We start from the raw sequence: 23,724 nt of genomic DNA, 5'->3' as shown, positions 1-23,724 counted from the left end.
GAGGCCTGCTTGAGACTAAGAAAGCACTAGTCTTCTGCTCACAGAATATGAGTTTTGCATGCTTGATGAAAGACATGGGACCAAACACATTGGGCACGGTTCTTCAGCTTTTCATGTGAAAAATGTAGAGGCTGTTATTCTAAAAGTACTGCATTCTCCTCATGTTATTGTTATATTTTATACCTGATTTGGTCTCTGTTTCTCAGAACGTGACCAGTCGACTTTAAGTTGGGGCCCAGAAAATGGAGACCATTGAGAAAGTGGTGAATATTGCTAAGCCCTTTCTTGAGCTGGTTGCCCCTGCTCTACACCAGTTCCTAAACAACGCTCAGAGCAAAGAGGTCTCCTTCGTCAAGGAGCCGATCCTGACTTTGAAGAACAAACTTGATGTGATCTCTGCCCAACAGAAGGAAATCAGCAGAGAGATGGAAAAGAGCTTAGTGGATTTGCAGTATTTTGATATGGAGAGCAATATGCGGTACCAGTATGACAAGTTCATTGACATCTTGGAAGCAGAGGAGAAGTTACAGGAGGAAAACAAGTCTATTTTTCTGGAACAGTTTGTCCAGGCTGGTGACGACAGCAATCTGGACTCATTGTATGACGCTGTGATGAGGAATGGCCAGTTTGGGGAGTCTATTTTAGATGTAATGAAAAGGTAAAGGTTTACTATATTAAATATCAAATGTATATATATTTCTGCATGTGTTGTAGTTCTCATCATCCACACCAACGGGATGAGTGGTCTTGGTGAAATGACATGATGCTCGCAGTACTAGTGCTGTAATACTGGCAATCTACAATTTGGGTATATTCAAAAGTTGGCCGTGACCACCACCACATGTCTAAAATTTGAATATAATGTAAAATGTTTCCTCTGTTCTGCAGACATGCAGCAGGAGATCGAGGCCTCCTGGTGGATTTCTGTGTTCGGCTGATGAATCTTCTCATGAAGGACTTGATTGCTCTGCAGGGCCACTGCGCCCTAAACCAGAAAATGAGCACAGAAAGAGCAAAGGAGAAAGCCAAAGAATGGCCCAGCAAAATAAAAGATGTAGAGTTAAAGATGAAGTTGACCATAGAGTCCTGTATGGAAGCTTTCCCAGAGCATGCAAAAGCGGATACTTAGCGCCTCTTTGTAGAGAAGGGAGAAAAGGATCTTTCATGTACCGCCAAAGAGCTTCTTGAATTCCTGAAAAAGAAGTATGATTGGGTCAGCTGGTCAGTGCTGCTGATTAGTGATTCAGAAAATTTCCTTTTGAATTGGCTAGCTGGAAAACAATTCCACCATGTGATTGGGCAGAACTGTTTTTTTGTTCCCCCGGTGAACAGAGTTAACCTGGTAGCGTCATACAGCACCAAACCACAGGAGGTGCCCTGCGACCTCATCCAGCAGGTGATGAAGGACTAGGCGAAAGAGGGAGATGCCCAGGAAGTGACTTATATGTTGAAGGATCAGCTCCGCGGGTTTGTGATTCATGCCGTTAGTCACTACAATAAGAGTGAAGCTGAATGTAGCTTTCCAGATGATTGCTACTACTGGGGGACAAACACGTGACAAGAACGTGGCAGTGTGCGTGCACTCAGAGTAAAGCTGGTGTAAACTCAACATATAGGATGATTTGGTAATAAGTATGACCTGACCCAGTTATTAAATGTATAGAGAAATGTAATCTAGCACCCGTCTCTTAATTAGGAAGCACTTTAGCTGCATGTGCCCATTAAAGACCCCATGAAATGAACTCTTATTTTCTTGATTTGATGTTTGTCCTGTTGAAACAGGATGTTTGGGTGGGATGTGGTGCAGGGAAGGATCCTTCACAAGCAGGACAGACCTAACTCTAACCCAGTAGAGTATCAGTTTGGGATAGAAACAGGTGGATGAGAGAGGATGTGTAAAGTTTTCAGAGGGTTTTATTGGTTGAAATGTTAATTTTCATCCACTAGTGCAGGACGCTGTCACCTTATAAGATGCCCTGTTTAAGAGGGAGTAAAAGTTATGTGTAGTCATTTCATGGGGACTTTAAAAGGCAAGGCAAGTTTATTTGTATAGCACAGTTCAACACAAGGTAATTCAAAGTGCTTTACAGAGACATTAAAAGCAACAAGACACAATTTAAAACAATAAAAACAGTCAATAAAAAAGGGAAATAGAAATTGAGAATAGAACAGTCAGGATAAGAAACGAAGTAGAAAAATAAAAGGCATAAATCAACAGTGTGTAGTTAAAAAGTACGGGCAATACAACAGGTAGTCCTTGGAGTACGGAGGAGGCATAAATCAACAGTGTGTAGTTAAAAAGTACGGGCAATACAACAGGCAAGTATTTAATCTAAGAGTATGCTTCAGTGAACAATAGTGTTTTTAGCCCTGATTTTAAGGAGCTGACAGTTTAAGCAGACCTCAGATATAGAGGAAGTTTGTTCCACAGGTGAGGAGCATAATAACTGAATGCTGCCTCACCTTGCTTGGTTCTTGTTCTTGGAACACACAACAAACCAGTTCCCGATGACCTAAGGGGTCTAGATGCTTCGTAGGGAACCAGTAGATCAAGCATGTATTTTGGTCCAAGACCATTCAGGGCTTTGTAGACCAGCAGTAGGATTTTAAAATCTATCCTTTGACTCACAGGAAGCCAGTGTAGCGATTTAATGACCGTTGTAATATGGTCCAGTTTCCTGGTGTTTGTAAGGACTCTGGCGGCAGCGTTCTGAATCAGCTGCAGCTGTCTGATTGATTTTTTGTTAAGGCCTGTAAATATGCCATTGCAATAGTCCAACCTACTAAAAATGAATGCATGAATAAGTTTTTCCATGTCTTGTTTAGACAGAAACCCCTTGATTCTAGCAATGTTTTTCAGGTGGTAATAGGCAGATTTAGTAATAAACTTTAAATGGCTGTTGAAGTTCAGGTCTGAGTCAATAATAATACCAAGATTTCTGGCTTGATTCGTAGCTGTCAGTGACATAGAACCAAGGTGAGCGCTGATCTTTGCCCTTTCATTTTTTGGGCCAAAAATTAATGCCTCTGTCTTTTCTGGATTTAGCTTGAGACAATTCTGGCACATCCAGTCATTGATTTGATGAATACAGTTACTCAATGAGCCCTGTGATGGACTGGCGACCTGTCCAGGGTGTTTCACTGCCTTCGCCCTATGTGCGCTGGGATAGGCTCCAGCACCCCCCCCCCGCGACCCTAGTGAGGATAAGCGGTTTAGAAGATGAATGAATGAATGAATGAGTTACTCAATGAGAGTAAGGGACTGTAGTCATGTGATGACACTGAGATATAGAGTTGTGTGTCATCGGCATATGTATGATAGGAGATGTTGTGATGTTCCATAATCTGGGCTAGGGGTAGCATATAGATGTTGAATAGAAGTGGTCCGAGAATGGACCCGTGAGGAACCCCACATGTGATCGTAGTTCGCTCAGATTTATGGTTACCAACTGGCACAAAAAAAGTCCCTATCTTGTAAGTAAGATTTGAACCATTGTAGCACAGTGCCGGTGAGTCCCACCCACTTTTCCAATCTGCTAAGTAGTATATTATGATCAACTGTATCAAATGCAGCACTGAGATCTAGGAATACCAGGACAGAGGATTTGCATGCGTCATTATTCTGATAAATATCATTTAAGACTTTGATAAGTACAGTCTCAGTGCTGTGGTGTGGCTGAAAGAGCATCATAAAAGTATGGATTTGCTGGAAGACAACCCTTTCAATGATTTTCCCCAAAAATGGCAGATTTGATATTGGCCTATAGTTACTAATTGTTGTGGCGTCCAGATTTGATTTTTTTAGAAGAGGTTTTATTACTGCAGTTTTCAAGGCCTGGGGAAACTGGCCTGCTTTAAGAGAAGTATTTATTATCTGCAGTTCATCCAGAGCTATGCAGTTAAAAATGGTTTTAAAGAAGTTTGAAGGCAGAATATCAAGGCAGCATGTTGTGGGCTTTAATTTTGAAACCGTTTCTGTTAGAGTTGTGTAATCAAGGAGGCTAAAATGTCCTAGGTGAACCGGAGGACAGGAAGGCACAAGTGTTATCATTCTTGAGCTGGAACTGCACACTACCTGTCTTATCTGCAATATTTTGTTTGTGAAGAAGGCTGCAAAGTCATTACATGACTTGTTGGACAGTAGTTCCCCTTACGGAAAAAAAATATATTTACCAATATATGAAATGCAATGTATTGTAATGTATTAGAATATATTACATTTAATATGCAAAAAACAATGTATAGAAATATATTATATATGTGAAAATGTCTCAGAAATAAATGGTATAATATATAGGTGAATCATATATGTCGCATATATTTATATATGGCATCAATATATTGAAATATATGTTAATATATGAAAAAATACAGCAACAATTGCGCATCTCATATATGGCCATATATTGCAATATTAATATATAATATATGTGTTTATGTCCCATAATATATTGACTTTGATATATGAATATGAATAAAAGTCCTCCATAATGTATTTACATTTAAATGTGATAACACTGGGTTCATATATTTATAAATACATGATCTATGACATTCCAATTATATGGGAACATGTATTGGAAATATACATAAAATTATACACTATATTACCAAAAGTATTCGCTCACCTGCCTTTACTCATACTATGAACTGAAGTGCCATCCCATTCCTAACCCATAGAGTTCAATATGATGTCGGTCCACCTTTTGCAGCTATTACAGCTTCAACTCTTCTGGGAAGACTGTCCACAAGGTTGAGGAGAGTGTTTATAGGAATTTTTGACCATTCTTTCAAAAGCGCATTGGTGAGGTCACACACTGATGTTGGTCGAGAAGGCCTGGCTCTCAGTCTCCGCTCTAATTCATCCCAAAGGTGTTCTATCGGGTTCAGGTCAGGAGTCTGTGCAGGCCAGTCAAGTTCATCCACACCAGACTCTGTCATCCATGTCTTTATGGACCTTGCTTTGTGCACTGGTGCACAGTCATGTTGGAAGAGGAAGGGGCCCGCTCCAAACTGTTCCCACAAGGTTGGGAGCATGGAATTGTCCAAAATGTTTTGGTATCCTGAAGCATTCAAAGTTCCTTTCACTGGAACTAAGGGGCCAAGCCCAGCTCCTGAAAAACAACCCCACACCATAATTCCTCCTCCACCAAATTTCACAGTCGGCACAATGCAGTCTGAAATGTACCGTTCTCCTGGCAACCTCCAAACCCAGACTCGTCCATCAGATTGCCAGATGGAAAAGCGTGATTCATCACTCCAGAGAACGCGTCTCCACTGCTCTAGAGGCCAGTGGCGGCGTGCTTTACACCATTGCATCCGACGCTTTGCATTGCACTTGGTGATGTGTGGCTTGGCTGCAGCTGCTCGGCCATGGAAACCCATTCCATGAAGCTCTCTGCGTACTGTACTTGGGCTAATCTGAAGGTCACATGAAGTTTGTAGCTCTGTAGCAATTGACTGTGCAGAAAGTCGGCGGCCTCTTTGCACTATGCGCTTCAGCATCCGCTGACCCCTCTCCGTCACTTTACGTGGCCTACCACTTCGTGGCTGAGTTGCTGTTGTTCCCAAACGCTTCCATTTTGTTATAATAGAGCTGACAGTTGACTGTGGAATATTTAGGAGCGAGGAAATTTCACGACTGGATTTGTTGCACAGGTGGCATCCTATGACAGTTCCACGCTGGAATTCACTGAGCTCCTGAGAGCGGCCCATTCTTTCACAAATGTCTTGTTTCACAGTCTGCATGTCTGAGTGCTTGATTTTATACACCTGTGGCCAGGCCAAGTGATTAGGACACCTGATTCTGATCATTTGAATGGGTGAGCGAATACTTTTGGTAATATAGTGTAGCTGCTGTGCAGCTATAATGGGTCGGGTCCAGGAATTTTTAGGAAGACGCTGCTCAGTGATCAGTCAAACTCAGGCAGTTTGGAGCACATGATTAAGATGTTCACATTACAATGTGGATTCTGCACCAGGTGATGCTCGAACCTGCAACCTCTGGAGCCAAAGAGAGTCGTTTACCACTCTGAGCTAATTGACAAGTAGCAGCTCAACAGCAGCTTGACAATTCGACTAAGCCAGTGGTTACATCGTGTTTCCCTGAAACTGAATGAATACCAAACATAACAAAATAAAACTGCTCTGCTAGCTCAATCATGTTGTAACTAGAATAGCTGCTGGAAAAAAAAACAAAACAAAACATTTTTTTCATGGACTGATAGTTATACTTCTACCGACTTCTCAGTCATTTTTAACCAGCAGATGTTTTATTTCAGCTGGGGGTGTGTCACTCCAATTTAACGTCAGCTCCAATTAATGTGGCTAAACAGCAAAAGTAAGGACAGTAAGCAGTCACATTAAGGCTGAACAGTGTTTTATAATCACCTTTTCAGGCTGTTATCAATTTACCTCTGAAATAAAGACGACAGCTTTCACAGATGTGTTGATTTATTAAAGGTTCATTTCAATGTACAGACGCAAACGATTTGACAAAATAATTAATTCAATGGCCCAGGAAACTCATAAAGACTGAAAAAATGAATAACGATTAATAGGCTAGCCTAATTAATAACTGATAACAATATATAGCCGCACATCTCCGTGGAAAATCTTACAGGTAGCCTACTGTCCGTGGTGCTGACTTCACTGAGGCACTTTATCATAGAAATTAAAGCTCCATAAAATTCACAGAGGATCTTGTTCATCTCTTTTTTCCTTACAGGTGAGAAATCAGCTGTTTGCCTGGTGTTTGTCAGGTAGTCTTGTAGACATTTGACAACCCAAGACGTTGACCGAGCCGTACCGGCTTCATTTCCTGACCTCTCCAGCTGATCCAGCTCTTCACTCGTCACTCTTGCGTATCTCTCCTTTTTCTCTTCTGTCTTGTCTTCCTCGTTCAGCCGTTTATCCAAACTTAGGTCGCCAAATAAATTAAAATTGACAACAAAACGGTCCATTATGCAGGCGAACAAAGCTGACAGCGGGTTTCAGTGGAACGTGTTACTATGGCAACCGCACAGATTCGGGCAGTAAGGCGGAGTAATATTTTCAGTGATTGATTCAGTATTTTTATTTGCGCACAGCTAGCCTTGCTGTCATGCTCATTTGAGCACATTCTAAACGTCTGACTGATCAATCAGATTGCTTGGTCGGATCTACACAACATAGTGTCGTGTTATAATTTTTAAAAATCTCAAGTAGGCTACCTGGAGTTCGTCCAAGTACCCCCAGGCGTCCGCGTACCCCCATTTGAGAAACACTGATCTAGACAACAGGGAGATGATGTTGGTTTGTTTTTAACAATGAGTGATTTGCTCCATAACTGAAAAATTGATATTTAAAAATGCCATTTTTACATTGATTCCAATTGTTCACATGAGAGCAAAATTCAAAATGGTGTCAAAAACTGTGTTTTTGAGATAAAATTCTGAAATTTACCACACATCATCTACCATGACTCCAGAATTTTGTCAATTTTTTTCTTGAACATTGAAGAGTTATTAAGCAAGACTTTGCAGGTATATGTTTACAGTAGCGTTTACAATAAAACATTTTCATGCACTGTAGGCTTAATTTTTGATCAATCAAAAATCTGTGAACATCGTTTGTGTAGGACAGTCTGAAGATGCTCTGTATCAAATTTGGTGACATTTGAGCAAAAATTGTGGGAGGAGATAGGTTTAAAAAGTTTTACAGTTTTTGAAAAAACAGAGTGATGGACTTCATAATTTTCAATAGGTTTAAATGTACAAAAGTTTCTTTAATATAGGTCCAGAGATGAAAGACACCGCTGAGTGAAGTTTTTTAAGTGTTTCCAATAAAAACAAAAAGTCTTTCTTTAGGGTCTCAGACCCAGATTTATTGAATGAATAACAATCTTCTTAATATGTGGCTGTGTAGACATGATGTCAGGTAGCATAGCTGCCACCTCTCTGACTGATGTGTTACAAAATAAAACAAGGCCATACCTGCAGTACTGACGGACGGACCGGAAGTGGTGAGGTATGTTTTGCAAAAAGCGGAAGTAGTTCCGCATAAACCCTATTTCTGAAAAAAGGACACTTCCATGTGTGTTGAATATTTTGGGATGCACAAATTCCTACAGACCTCTGATGGCCTCTGATGCTCATGTCATGATATCATTCTCATGTTCAAAAGTGATAAATTGACCCGAGGGAAAACACTGGTCTGTTGACGTGGTTTTGAGCTTTTCACAGAGGGTTTTCTTGCAATTTGGGGAAATTCACACTTTTCAGTGTCACGTTCATGGTGCGTTTTTGCGATTACAAAGAAAGGGGAAGTGTGAGTTCACTGGAATCAGATAACGTTATCAATGTTTAACAGCACTCCGGAGAATAAACATATTATGAAAGTTGCTGGCAAGAGGGGCCGCAGTGCAACCAGATAAAACTTTCCATTTCATTCTGACCTCTTCGAACAGAATGTGAATGTCCTTGAGCCACATCTTAAAACACACTCTATCACACTCCAACATAGAAAAACAACAATAATGCCTGTTCATCATTACTGTGTTGACCTAAGATTAAGAACGATGCAAGGTGTGGTAACTGCTGTTAATGATCTGTTTGAACAGATCATTATGATCTGTTCAAACAGAAGGTCTTAAAATGCATCCAGTCATTCTTCCTGAGTTTGTTTTTAAACTTCTGTTTTTTTGTTTGTTTGTTTGTTTGTTTGTTTGTTTTCTTATGATTTAGTTACATCTTTTATATATATAAAAAAAGTACTCAGATGTAACAATAACATGTTAGGAAATAAAAATAATCTACACAAAAATAGCACAAAAATAATGTAAAGAGTAAAAGTAAATTAAAAAGAAAAAGGGAATGAGAGGCAAGAGAGAGAGAGAGAGAAAGTAATAAAAGCAGGTCAATGTCACATCCATGGAAAGGTGAGATGTGTTTCAACACAGTTAGCTACATGGAAGAAGGGGTTAGTGATAATGGCACTCCCAGAGAATAAACTTAATATGAAAGCTGCTGTTGTTGTTGTTGGTAGGAGCAGCCGCTTTAAAACTGGATACACACCTTCACTTTCGTTATATGTCTATCTTTACTGTGTTGACCCAGGAGATTAAGAATGATCATTAAGAATGAGGCAGTCAAACAGGCAATGAAACTAAACAAACAAAGGTGAAATGAACAGGGCAAAAAGTGACAAATAGCATTGTTGAGTCCACTCTGTCACACACGCACACACGCACACACACATGCACACACACAGATCCACATACAGTGCACTCAGAAAGTATTCACTTTTTTCACTTTTGTTATGTTGCAGCCTAATGCTTCATTTTTTTCTCCCACTAATCTACACTCAGTACCCCATAATGACAAAGTGAAAACAGAATCGTAAAAAGTTTTGTAAATGTATTAAAAAGGAAAACCTGAAATATCACAGTATTCAGACCCTATTCAGGCAACAACACTTGAAATTTAGCTCAGGTGCCTCCCATTTCTCTTGATGCTTGCTGAGATGATTCTATACCTTGATTAGGTCCACCTGTGGTAAATTAAATTGGTTGGACATGATTTGGAAAGGCACACAGCTCTCTATAATGCATATCAGAGCAAAAACCAAACCAGGAGGTCAAAGGAGCTGCCTGCAGAGCTCAGAGACAGGATTGTTGCAAAGCACAGATCTGAGGAGGGCTACAAAAACATTTCTTCTGCACTGAAGGATCTCAAGAGCACAGTGACCTCCATAATTCTCAAATGGAAGAAGTCTGGCACAACCAGGACTCTTTCAAGAGCTGGTCGCCCGGCCAAACTGACCAATCATGGGAGAAGGGCCTTAGTGTATGAAAGCCCCTATGCGCGCCCGCCGATAATTGGCCCATAGCAGGGACGCGCACAGACATGCGCTTCAGGCGTGCCAGGGCATGTGCCGCTAGACACGCACTGACATGCCCCTTTTAATGCTGCGAGCCTCAGAGCGGTCAGTTCTGCGCAACACAGACAGTTGACCCCTTTTTTCGTTTGTGTGTGTGGATTTATGTGCGTGAGTGAGCCAGGTAAGCGCACATTTCTATTCACTCCACTGTAAAGTAACCTAATTCCAGTTGAATGTATGACTTTGCATCCTCCTGTTCATTACTATTGATTGTTGTTGCCGCGATATAATTTGTTAATTAAGCTCTGTGTAACCGGCAGCTAAGTTACATTTATAACTGCTGTTCCCTGAGTAATGGTGATGTTTAGTTATAAGGAGCTGATTATTGTAATTGGTCCATAATTGGAGATTATATTAATAATATGGTAAATTAATTTATTTGGAAATGTGGTTAAGATATTATTTTGTTTCCTTAATTTGCAGAACCACAAACATATACACACCTGTAAACCTTGTTTGAATAAATCCTCTCTACACCGACTCTCTGGCCGGAGTCATCACTCTGTAATTGTCCTGCTCAATCAAACCAGTGTGTCCCCTAGGTCCCCTTCCTCACAAAATTTGGTCCTTCGAGCCGGATAGGGCATCCATCATACACTATGGAGAAAGCACCATTGGACATCCCAGAGCTAGCATCTGAACGACCTCACCGAGATCGCCATCCCCCCACACATTTGGCCAGCTACGATGTTGACTATCTTCCCTCCCAGTATCCCTCCAACATGCCACCCCGTTCCCAAGGACAACATGGTGGCGACACGAGGGCTCCCACAGAGAAGAGCAGATCAAGCACCCGGTCAAGTGCATCCTCCCGGCGGACATCGCGGTCGTCAGTGGGAGCTTACCCCAGCAATGCTCTCTCCAGTGTCCAGGCTGCTTTATTGGAGGAGAGGATTAAGGAGATGGAGCTTACAGAACTGCGACAGCAAGTAGAAGAGGACTCCAAAGCTGACATGGAGTGTGAGCGCCTTGATGCTAAAGCCAGAGAAGGCCAACGCCTACAAGAAGAGGCCCAGCAAGCTCGGGAAGCTATGTCAAAACAGCTAGACCGGCGACGACGGCTCCAGAAGGTGGAAAATGAACTAGCAGTAGCCAAGCTAGTCACGTCTTTCTTACAGGAACAAGAAGATGTTAATTCGTCTAATGTATCATTAGCCGCCAGCTTTGAGCCCTTACCTGTGAGAAAAGACGCCATCCCAGCTGATTCAAGCGCCCATGCTACAGCTAACCCTTGGCAATCAACACCACAGCAGTCGAATGCAGCTAATGTTCCTGTTGTTACAGGCACAGGGCCCACTTCTAATACCACACGCATCTTGCCACCTTCCTCAGTTGCTCCTTTAGCCACACCAAACATGGCACCCCTGAGACCTGCTCCAGCCGCAGTTCCAACTAACCTGCCATCCACGTCAGCTGTTCCCACTGCCACTGCAGCCACCAGTCAGCCTGGTTCCATTGCTCCGACTGCTGCCACAACAACCTTGAGGCTATCGCTGAGTGCTGCACCTGCACTTCCCTCTGCCACTCAGTCGGCAGCCCACTCAGTGCCTGTCATACCACAACCTGCTGTTCCTTCAGGGTTATCACTTCATGGGCATGTTGCTTCACCTACTCCAGCAATACCAATGTCAACGAACCCTAACACAGCTCAGCAGCAGATCCCACCAGTGGTTCCAGCTTCATGCTCACCTTACACCATACCATCAGGTTTACCACCAACTCACCTGAACCCAGCTTGGCCTTACCTGCCTCCAGCTGCACTGTGCCCTGCTCCAGCTATGCCGGCTGTCATCAGTGGTTACCCGGGAACTGAGTCGTTGATTGCTTCCACCTATGGCATTCCAAAACCAACGCTCCCAACCTTCGACACTGGCCGTGAAAGTGACTTCGCATTACTGAAGATGGCACTTGATAACCTGATGAACAATCATCCCCACCTGAGTGAACAATACAAGTACCAGGTCCTACTTGGCCAGCTAAAGCTCCCCAGTGCACTTCAGCTTGCAAAGGCCTTCATTTATGACCCCCGACCATACACCATTGCTTTACAGGCCTTGCAAGATAAGTATGGGCAACCCCGACAGCTTGTGCAATCAGAGCTTGGAGTAATCCTAAACTCCCCTGTCATCAAAGCTGGAGATGCCGAGGCCTTTGACTCTTTTGCCTTGTCAGTTCAGTCCTTGGTAGGAATGCTCAGGACCCTTGAAGGCCAGGGTGGATCTGAACTCAGATGTGGATCCCATGTCGATTGTCTTCTGAGTAAGATGCCTCCATCACACCGAGACAGCTTTGTGGAGTACTGTTTAAGCCACAGGATTCTACAAAGTGGCACGGACCAAACCTACACTTTGGCGGATCTGGCAGCGTGGTTACAAATGAAGGCCCAAGCTAAACACCTAGCCAACAGGGCGACAGCTCTGTATCAGCCTGAAGCACCCAAGCCTGTAAAGAAGGACATGCGCATCACCCGGCCCAAAGAGAAGACCTCTACGGTCCTTCTTAACACCACCGAAAACACAAAATCTCCTGAACTTTCTCACTCAAAACCCACTCCCAAGCTTAAGCCATACTGTCCACACTGTGACAACAAGGAGCATTTCCTGAACTCCTGTCCAGAATTTCAGAAGTTCACCACCAGCCAAGTCATCAAGTGGATTCAAGATGGCCAGCGATGCTGGAAGTGTGGCCGAGCTCACAAGGCAGATGCTTGCACTCTGAAACAACTCTGCAGGACCTGCAAAGAGCTATACCTCACAGTGCTACATGATGCTGCTCAGGAGATATCAAAGACAGTTCTCATGGTGAGTCTTCCTGCGACAAAGGCCTACCTTGATCGACCCAACCGGTCCCAGAAGGTCATGTTGAAAGTCGTGAAAGTCCTTCTACACAATGGGGATCGATTCATGGAAACCTTCGCCGTACTTGATGACGGTTCGGAAAGAACCATTATCCTACCACAGGCCGTAGAACAGCTTGGTCTCAACAGACAACCAGAGACTCTTTTCCTCAGGACAGTCCAGCAGGAGGTCGTAGAGCTTCAAGGTGCCTCAGTGAAGCTGCACATATCCTCATTACATCAGCCTGCCAAGAAATACAGGATCAATCAAGCCTTTACTGCTGATAGTTTAAGTTTGGCTGAACACACTTACCCAGTGGCTGCAATCCAAAGAAGGTATGAGCACCTCAGAGGCTTGCCCTTACCACCAATAGACCATGCTCGACCTCTGCTACTGATTGGCTCGGACATGCCTCATCTGTTGATCCCGACTCGACCAGTGCGTGTAGGACCTTTAGGAGCACCCTTGGGAGTCTACACCAAGTTTGGATGGACCATACAAGGACCTACTGGATTTGGCCAAATGCCCCCTGCAGCACAGTCATGCCTCCACCTCACCACCATCTCACCAGCCATGGAGCTCTCCAGGCACGTGGAACGCCTCTGGCAGGCCGACACAGTGCCGTTCCTAAGTGAAAAGGTTGCCACCCGATCCAAGCAGGATCAGCAAGCTCTCGCCGTGCTGCAGAAAGCCTCCAACAGGGTAGAAGTTGATGGTACTCTACGCCATGCCACTCCACTCCTCCGGCGGACTCCAACAGTTACTTTGCGTGCTTCTAAAGAGGCGGTGCTTCCCAACCTCCGCAACACTGAAAGGCGGCTCCTCAAGGATCCTGATCGAGCGAAGGCGTACTGCAATGAGATCCGCAAACTCGTGGAGGCAGGATATGTGGCTGAGATACCCCCGGAAACAGCCGAACAGTCCCCGGAGTCCTGGTTCATCCCTCACCATATGGTGCAGCACAATGGAAAGGACCGGGTCGTGTTCAACTGTTCCTTTGTCTACAAAGGGCAGTCGTTGAATGACCAACTCCTCCCAGGACCTACCTTAGGGCCATCCCTTCTAGGCGTCCTCCTAAGGTTTCGGCAGCATACTGTAGCCGTCAGTGGGGACATAAAAGGTATGTTCCACCAGATCCGTCTGTTACCAGCTGATCGACCTTTACTGCACTTCCTTTGGAGGGACATGCAGCGGTCTGAAGAGCCAACCATCTTCGAATGGCAAGTATTGCCCTTGGGACCACCTGCAGTCCTTGCTGCGCGGTTTACGCCCTGCAAAGGCACGCCCAAGAGTACAAAGCCAGCAACCCTGCCCTTTCGGAAACGGTGGAACACTCCTTTTATGTCGACAACTGCTTGCACAGCAACAGTTCCATTGATGAAGCCAGAACCCTCGTCGATGGACTCTGCCAGTTCCTCCTCACTGGAGGATTCGAAATCCGACAGTGGGCGAGCAACTTTCCTGAGGTCATCGAACACCTTCCTCCCACAGCACGGTCACAGAACAGTGAGCTGTGGTTGACCCAAGTCAGCAGAGACCTCCAGGAACCCACACTTGGACTTCGCTGGGACTGCCTTCGTGACTCCCTGGGCTACAGACCTCGCCCAGTAGAGACATCTGTTCCTACTCTGCGACACGTCTATAAAGTGTTAGCTTGCCAGTATGACCCGCTGGGTTATATTGTGCCATTCACCACCAGAGGGAAGGTGCTCATCCAGGACTTGTGGAAGGAAGGGATAGGCTGGGATGATCCCATTCAACCTCAGAGTCTGGCAGAAAGATGGATTGCCTGGGAGAAAGAGCTCTCTCACCTGCCTCATTTGGAGCTGCCCAGAAGTTATACACCACCATGTGCTGACACTCCAACTGCCATCAGAGAGATCCACATATTTTGTGACGCCTCTGAGCGAGCTTACGGTTCCGTCGCCTATATGCGGACCACAGATGACCATCAGCATGTTCACGTGGCTTTTGTACTTGCTCGGTCCCGTGTAGCACCGAGGAAGCAGCTGTCAATGCCTCGCCTCGAGCTAAGTGCCGCTCTCACCGGTGCTGAGCTAGCCAAAGTTCTTCAGACAGAACTCTCCATCCCCATCCAGCGAGTCACCCTCTGGTCGGACTCGACCACCGTCCTTTACTGGATCAGATCTGAATCCTGTCGCTACAAGGTTTTTGTAGGAACTTGTATCGCAGAGATTCAAGCCCTGACAGACGTGGAGAGCTGGTGATATGTGGACTCTGCCAGTAACCCCGCTAATGACATCACACGGGGTCTACCTCTGGAAGATCTACAGAACCCCCATCGATGGACAAGAGGCCCGGAATTCCTCTATCAACCACCAGACCAGTTGCCAGCTATGCCTGCCACCGACCCAGAGCTTGAGAATGTCGAGCTTAAGAAGTCTGCCCTGAAGTCGACCCTGCTCCACAGATCCCTGACATTGCCAAGTTCACCAGCTGGAAGGAGCTTCTACAAGCCACAGCCCGGTCCCTACATGGGGCGGCCAACTCCAGCACTGCTTGTGAAGCCACTGATTACATCAGCGCAGAGAAGCTCCTCTTGTCACACTCTCAAAGGAAGTCATTCCCTTAGGAGATTAAATCTCTTAAGGCTAGTCGTTCCTTGCCCTTGAACAGTCATCTTGGGTCCCTCGCCCCAGAATATGATGACACTACCGGCCTGCTGAGAGTAGGTGGCAGGCTGCGACGGGCATAAGGTCTTGAGACAGACACAATTCATCCCATCATCTTGGATCCGCACCACCCCATCACAAAGTTGCTGATCCAAGACTATGACCAGACTCTCCTGCACCCAGGACCAGAACGAGTGCTGGCAGAACTCCGCCGTAGGTTTTGGATTCTACGGGGAAGGGAAGCAGTCCGGAAACAGCAGCATTCATGCCATGAGTGCCAACGATGGCGAGCTAAGCCTGAGGTCCCAAGGATGGCTGACCTCCCCCCAGCTCGATTGCGCCTATTCAAGCCACCGTTCTACTCAACTGGGGTGGACTGTTTTGGTCCATATCAGGTCCGGATTGGTCGCCGTCAAGAGAAGAGATGGGGGATTGTATACAAATGCATGACCACCCGTTGTATACATCTTGATCTCCTGGAGAGCATGGACGCAGAAGCCTTCTTGATGGCACTCAGGCGTTTCATAGCACGACGAGGCACACCATTTGAACTACTGCTGGATAATGGTACCAACTTCGTAGGTGGGGAGCGGGAGCTGCGAGAGGCCTTCCAGGCCATGGCCCCTCATCTGAAGGACCAGTTGGCCAGCAAAAGATTTCTTTCCACTTCAACCCACCTAGTGCCCCACACTTTGGGGGCACTTGGGAAAGGGAAGTAAAATCTGTCAAAGCAGCCCTTAAGGTCATCCTAAAGGAACAGGTCATTCCCGAGCCTGTACTGCGGACTGTGCTGACAGGGGCGGAGGGCATTCTGAACGCTAAGCCCTTGGGCTATCTCTCATCAGATGCTGCAGACCTGGATCCAGTTACTCCTAGCATTCTCCTTATGGGACGCCATGATCCCTCTCTACCCCAGGTGATGTATGACTCCAGCAACCTCCTAGGGAAACGTCGTTGGAGGCACAGTCAGATTCTGGCTGACCATTTTTGGTCATCATTCATTCGCCACTACCTACCCAGCCTCCAGGAGAGACAGAAGTGGAGGAAAGATGGCAAGACCCTAGAGATGAATGAGGTGGTGCTTATCGTGGACCCACAGCTTCCACGAGCCCTCTGGCCTGTTGGGAGAGTGACACAGACCTACCCTGGAGCTGACGGACGTGTAAGAACAGCAGCTGTCCGAGTCAAAGACAAGAACTATGTTCGCCCTGTTGCCCGTTTGGTCTCCCTTCCCAGGCTCCATGATGATGACGACACTGCGGACATGAAATGAGTGGCTTTCTCCATGTCACTCATGTCTCAAGAGACATTCGGGGGTGGCTGTGTATGAAAGCCCCTATGCGCGCCCGCCGATAATTGGCCCGTAGCAGGGACGCGCACGGACATGTGCTTCAGGCGTGCCAGGGCATGTGCCGCTAGACACGCACTGACATGCCCCTTTTAACGCTGTGAGCCTCAGAGCGGTCAGTTCTGCGCAACACGAACAGTTGACCCCTTTTTTCGTTTGTGTGTGTGGATTTATGTGCGTGAGTGAGCCAGGTAAGCGCACATTTCTATTCACTCCACTGTAAAGTAACCTAATTCCAGTTGAATGTATGACTTTGCATCCTCCTGTTCATTACTATTGATTGTTGTTGCCGCGATATAATTTGTTAATTAAGCTCTGTGTAATCGGCAGCTAAGTTACATTTATAACTGCTGTTCCCTGAGTAACGGTGATGTTTAGTTATAAGGAGCTGATTATTGTAATTGGTCCATAATTGGAGATTATATTAATAATATGGTAAATTAATTTATTTGGAAATGTGGTTAAGATATTATTTTGTTTCCTTAATTTGCAGAACCACAAACATACACTATATTACCAAAAGTATTCGCTCACCTGCCTTTACTCATACTATGAACTGAAGTGCCATCCCATTCCTAACCCATAGAGTTCAATATGATGTCGGTCCACCTTTTGCAGCTATTACAGCTTCAACTCTTCTGGGAAGACTGTCCACAAGGTTGAGGAGAGTGTTTATAGGAATTTTTGACCATTCTTCCAAAAGCGCATTGGTGAGGTCACACACTGATGTTGGTCGAGAAGGCCTGGCTCTCAGTCTCCGCTCTAATTCATCCCAAAGGTGTTCTATCGGGTTCAGGTCAGGACTCTGTGCAGGCCAGTCAAGTTCATCCACACCAGACTCTGTCATCCATGTCTTTATGGACCTTGCTTTGTGCACTGGTGCACAGTCATGTTGGAAGAGGAAGGGGCCCGCTCCAAACTGTTCCCACAAGGTTGGGAGCATGGAATTGTCCAAAATGTTTTGGTATCCTGAAGCATTCAAAGTTCCTTTCACTGGAACTAAGGGGCCAAGCCCAGCTCCTGAAAAACAACCCCACACCATAATTCCTCCTCCACCAAATTTCACAGTCGGCACAATGCAGTCTGAAATGTACCGTTCTCCTGGCAACCTCCAAACCCAGACTCGTCCATCAGATTGCCAGATGGAAAAGCGTGATTCATCACTCCAGAGAACGCATCTCCACTGCTCTAGAGGCCAGTGGCGGCATGCTTTACACCATTGCATCCGACGCTTTGCATTGCACTTGGTGATGTGTGGCTTGGCTGCAGCTGCTCGGCCATGGAAACCCATTCCATGAAGCTCTCTGCATACTGTACTTGGGCTAATCTGAAGGTCACATGAAGTTTGTAGCTCTGTAGCAATTGACTGTGCAGAAAGTCGGCGACCTCTTTGCACTATGCGCTTCAGCATCCGCTGACCCCTCTCCGTCACTTTACGTGGCCTTCCACTTCGTGGCTGAGTTGCTGTTGTTCCCAAACGCTTCCATTTTGTTATAATAGAGCTGACAGTTGACTGTGGAATATTTAGGAGCGAGGAAATTTCACGACTGGATTTGTTGCACAGGTGGCATCCTATGACAGTTCCACGCTGGAATTCACTGAGCTCCTGAGAGCGGCCCATTCTTTCACAAATGTCTTGTTTCACAGTCTGCATGCCTGAGTGCTTGATTTTATACACCTGTGGCCAGGCTAAGTGATTAGGACACCTGATTCTGATCATTTGAATGGGTGAGCGAATACTTTTGGTAATATAGTGTATACACACCTGTAAACCTTGTTTGAATAAATCCTCTCTACACCGACTCTCTGGCCGGAGTCATCACTCTGTAGTTGTCCTGCTCAATCAAACCAGTGTGTCCCCGAGGTCCCCTTCCTCACACTTAGTAAGAAAGGTTACCAAGAAACCAATGGTCATCAGGACTGCATTCTGCAGTTACGTTTCCAGAATTACAGATTTGAACCACCACTTATCAACTGAAATAATGAATCTGAACTTATATTTAACTAATTTAATTTTAATTTAAAACTGCCCATCCACAACGCTGCGCCAGCAGTCTGAGCCACTTCATCTGTGAGACAGACTCAAGTAACCCAGCTCTCAGCAATAACAGTGCATGTTCTTGCACTGTACACTCTTTTGTTGTTACTATTCATGTGTGTTGCTATGGAGCCGCCTGAAATGAAGCTGTGCCACCTGGCTCACGATGTGTAATAACATGTGAACTAGTGAACATGTAAACGCATGTTTTAATTGACCTGAAAGTAAGAAGATAGTGATATCTTTTAATATTTGTGTAAACTAGACCTTTAATCTTAGAAATCTTTATGGACTTTTTCCTCTCTCTGTCTCGCAGAGATGGTACTGTTCCCGAGGTTCCATTGGGCGAGTCTTTCACTCTGGATTTTACCAGCAAAGTGGAGGGACGCTATGTGACTGTGAAAATGGAGGGTCATAACAAGATCCTTTCACTCTGCTAAGTGGAAGTCTATGGGTATCCTGCTGCGAATGGTGAGAGTTTGAGTTGTGACATGTTTTAAAATGTGATTAGTGTTGATTTTCCTCCAGTCAATGGATATACAAGTCATAAGACAAAGTTTTGTGTCTAAATGGAATCTACGCACAAACCACAATAATACTAAAGAAACATAATGATTTATAGGAGACATGAACTGGGATAAATTGAACAAAAAAGTTGCATCTCCTATTTATGAGAAATCAGAAGTTAGTGGGATTGTGGATTTTTAATACATATGGTGAGTTTTATAAAACCCACAGATTGTCATGATTTTGATCTGTTGATTTTTGTCACCATGTCCTTTGTGCAGGAGAGAATTTGGCACTCCGAGGACGAGCAACTCAGTCGTCACTATATCCACTTGGAATCCCAATTAATGCCATAGATGGGAATCGTGACAACGACTATGGCCAAGGTTCATGCAGTCACACGCAAGACAACTTCAGCCCCTGGTGGCGACTGGACCTGCTCAAAACCTGTAAGGTGGTTTCTGTCAGCATCACTAACAGAGATCTTGTACCAGAATGAATCAATGGAGTTGAGATCTGCATTGGAAATTCCCTCGACAGCAATGGCAACAACAATCCCATGTAATTTATCAGGAATACTGAAAACTGTTACTGGACAATATTGGCATTCATTTTCAACACAACTCTGTGTCTAGTTTTGAACAACACAAATTTGTGCTACTTCCAAACACAACATGTTCTTATAAAAGCGTGTACAATCATGTGCAAACACATCTGAAACACATATGGACCAGTGCCTTACTCAAAGACACCTCAGTTGTTGAGGGAGGGAAGAGCATTTCTCCTTCACTTTTCTTTCCCTGATCACAAGACCATTTCTCTGTCCTTTAAACAACTATTTAAAAATATTTGTACTTTTTAAAACAGTAACATTGTTAACTTCTACAGTAACATCATAAAATATAAATCCAAAAAAGTCTATAGCATCATGTAAGAGAATAAAACCAAGGTTTACCCACAACATGTTCAGTAATGCTGTGTTCAGAAATGGCACAAACACAAACATATCAGTCACATGATTGAATGTATTGAAACTGAAACATCCTTTCTTGTGTCCATTTGTTCACCTGAACTGTTGGTAACAAAATGATTTCTGCTTCTCCTGTTAGGTGTGCTGTGGTCTCGCACATCGCTGGAGGTCTTACTGAAACCTTCCAGTGTAATGGGATGGAGGGGCGCTACGTCAACATTCTCATTCCAGGAAGAAAAGAGTTCCTGACCCTGTGTGAGGTGGAGGTGTACGGCCACAGTCTGTTTTAGGTCTGAGGAGGCCGAGAAATTCAACACACTCACTTTTACATTGAGTGATGCTCTCATGCAGGCTCTCACTGATTGCAGTTATTGATTAAGCCCCACTTTCTAGATTGTCAATATGAAAACCAATCATGATGGTAATGATGCCAGGGACAATTGCTGTGACAGAGCTGCCTGACCTCTGTGATTCTACCGACCATGATGTATCATCGTAGAGCTGATGGGTGTTGCAGCATTGGAAAATAAGTGGTACTTATTGTGCAAAATATTTTGGAAGTAAAGGTTAAAGTTGGGTTGAGCACATTGTTTAGCTCTGTCTCAGTTTTCCAGACTTTTCTAGTGAAAGCTGAATTGGAGGTTGATCTTGTTGGTCTAGAGCTGCTCTGTATGCAGATATAATGTCACTGGGCTACTTGTGATTTGTCTGGTCTGTGCTTGATGGACGAATGCTGTTGCTTCGCTGCTTTTGATTCAGTCTGAGATGACTGTTTTCAATATTGAACACAGCATTGTTACGACACTCTCTGCTGCTGAATAATCAGAATCATAATCAAATAATCATATTCACTGAAATAAATTCTCTTCAAAATGAATGCCACATGTTGTCCTTTTCATTTTATCTTTACTTTTATTCATTTATTTATTTACCCATTGATTCATACATTCATTCATAAGATTAGCTGAATGAGGACAATGCAAATTTATATAGCAACACTTTGCTGATTTAAACACATACATGAAGCTAATGTTAGGTTTCACCTCCTGACCCTTGTTGGGCTTTTTGAAGAATGAGTATTGGTGGAGAAACATGTCAAGATAAATATTCAGATATAGACACACATAAGCACACACAGACACACACTCACTCTACATACAAATAAACATTCTAGTAAAAATGTAGAATGTAAAAGGCAATATAGAAAAATGCCTGCAGATATTATACAGCCTAGCAAAGTACTTAAACAATAAATGCATGCATACAAACAAGTGTTTAAGACAAAGGGACGAGGTATTTTATCTACAGTTTACAAGTTCAGTTCAGTTCAGTTTATTTACAAATCATTTGAGAAACAAATACCATTTAAAATCAATGTTTAAGTTTTGTAAAATGGGACTCCCCAGAAGCTATCTGTAGCTTATAAACAGGGGCCCAAAACATAAAAAAGACAAAGAACAACCATACATTACATAACAAAACAATTCCTTATATAACCTACTCTAAGCACTAAGATCCCCTCGGATTCCCTAGATACAGTGCATGTTATACATAAGAAATACATACATACATAAATACATTCAAGTGAGCAGTACATAATTTAGATCCTCAGCAGTTTTTTTAACAGTTCCTAAATATAATTAACCATAATTAGATAGCAGCTTTTGTTTTAACCTCTTTTTAAATATAGACAGAGATGCAGACTCTTTTATAGTGCTGTCAATCTCATTCCAAATTTTTGGACCTTTACAGGTTATACTGAAACTTGTACATTTCAGTTTCCTTTTATTTCCCTTTAAAAATTGTTTTCTCCTTGTGTTATGTTCATGAGTGGGAAAATAAATTGGAATGAGTTGACAGAGTCTGTCACTGAGTCTAAATATTACATTATACATTACACAGGCATTATGAAAAATGTTACTCTCAGTGAGCTTCAGAAGCTTATAACCATGAAAAAGAGGATCAGTGGGAGCATTAAATTTGCTCCATGATATAACTCGTATTACTTTCTTTTGTAGGATCAGTAATTTCTCAACATAACTTGTATATATGTATTACACCATAAAAAATTACAATAATTTAAATGAGGCACAAATAGAGACCGGTACAAGGTTAGGAGAGCTTCGAGAGGAAGGAAATGTCTCAGCTTAAAAAACAAGCCAACATATTTGGATAAATTTTTGGTCAGAACATCAATATGTTTCCTGTAGTTCAAAAATTCATCAATATATATTCCCAAAAATCTAATAAATTCTACCCTCTCGATAGCTCTACCATTTATCTCAATTAGTGTGTGTTCAATATTATTACGGTTTCTATTTGAGTGAAATACAATGTAATTAGTTTTAGCGATATTTACAGCTAATCTGTTACATTTAAACCAGGAGTCCACCTTGGACAATTCTTCATTTATAAGATTTTGGAGATATTACATATTTTTATGAGAAAAAAATAAATTTGTGTCATCTGCAAAAATGACTTTATGCAGGATGTTAGAGGAATTCTCAAAATCATTTACATATAAAATGAAAAGAAGCGGTCCTAATATCGAGCCTTGTGGGACCCCATGTTTGATAATCTTACATTGTGATTTGCTATTATTTATATTAACATATTGCTCCCTTTCATATATGTAACTTCTGAACCAACTGAGTGCAGTTCCCCTGACACCGTAATGCTCCAGTTTGCCTAAAAGAATTTTAAAATCGATGGTATCAAACGCTTTTGATAAATCGAGGAAAACTCCAATCCCACACTCACCTTTATCAATAGCATCATTTATTCTTTCTGCAAGATCTAGAATTGCCATACTAGTTGTGTTCTTCTTTCTAAAGCCATATTGTGATGGGATACGTATATTCAATTTATCTAAATAATCACTAAGTCTATTATGTACTATTTTCTCCAGTACTTTGGAAAGAGTGGGTAATATTGATATAAGTCTATAGTTATTCATATTATTTTTATCTCCAGACTTAAATATAGGGATAATTTTTGCTATTTTTGTCATTTTGGGTACCACTCCACAAAGCAGAGAAAGATTCATACAATAGACAAGTGGATCGACAATTTCATTAACAATGGCTTTTATAATTTTACTACATATACCATCCACACCTGCCGTATGGGAGCTTTTCATGCTATTGATGATTTTAGTAACTTCTGTTTTATAAGTAGGTGCACGAAAAAAAGAGTTTACATAATTTACTTGAAGATATTGTTGGAAGGTAGTTCCCTCTGGTGGACTGATGGTTTTAGAGAGATTTTTTCCTATAGAGTTAAAAAAGTCATTAAATTTGTTTGCAAGGTCAGCATCATCAAAGTTATTTCTGGCATCTTGCATGATTCTGGTGTCAGGAAGAACAGAAGTTTTATGTCCACGACCAAGGACCTCATTTAGCACCTTCCAGCATTGCTTCTGATCTCCTTGAGAAGCCTTGATAAGCTCATTGTAATGTTTTCGTTTACTTATT

General features: G+C 43.3%; 1 pseudogene; it reads left to right on the top strand.

Moving 5' to 3' along the window:
• The first annotated feature begins 242 nt into the window (after positions 1-242).
• On the top strand, positions 243-20,541 carry LOC115374319 (uncharacterized; annotated as a pseudogene).
• Positions 20,542-23,724: the final 3,183 nt, after the last annotated feature.

Source organism: Myripristis murdjan, chromosome 16, assembly GCF_902150065.1.
Source record: "Myripristis murdjan chromosome 16, fMyrMur1.1, whole genome shotgun sequence".
NCBI classification, from domain to species: domain Eukaryota; kingdom Metazoa; phylum Chordata; class Actinopteri; order Holocentriformes; family Holocentridae; genus Myripristis; species Myripristis murdjan.
The sequence above is the reverse complement of the archived record's forward strand: the minus strand, read 5'-3'. Positions and strand labels throughout refer to the sequence as shown.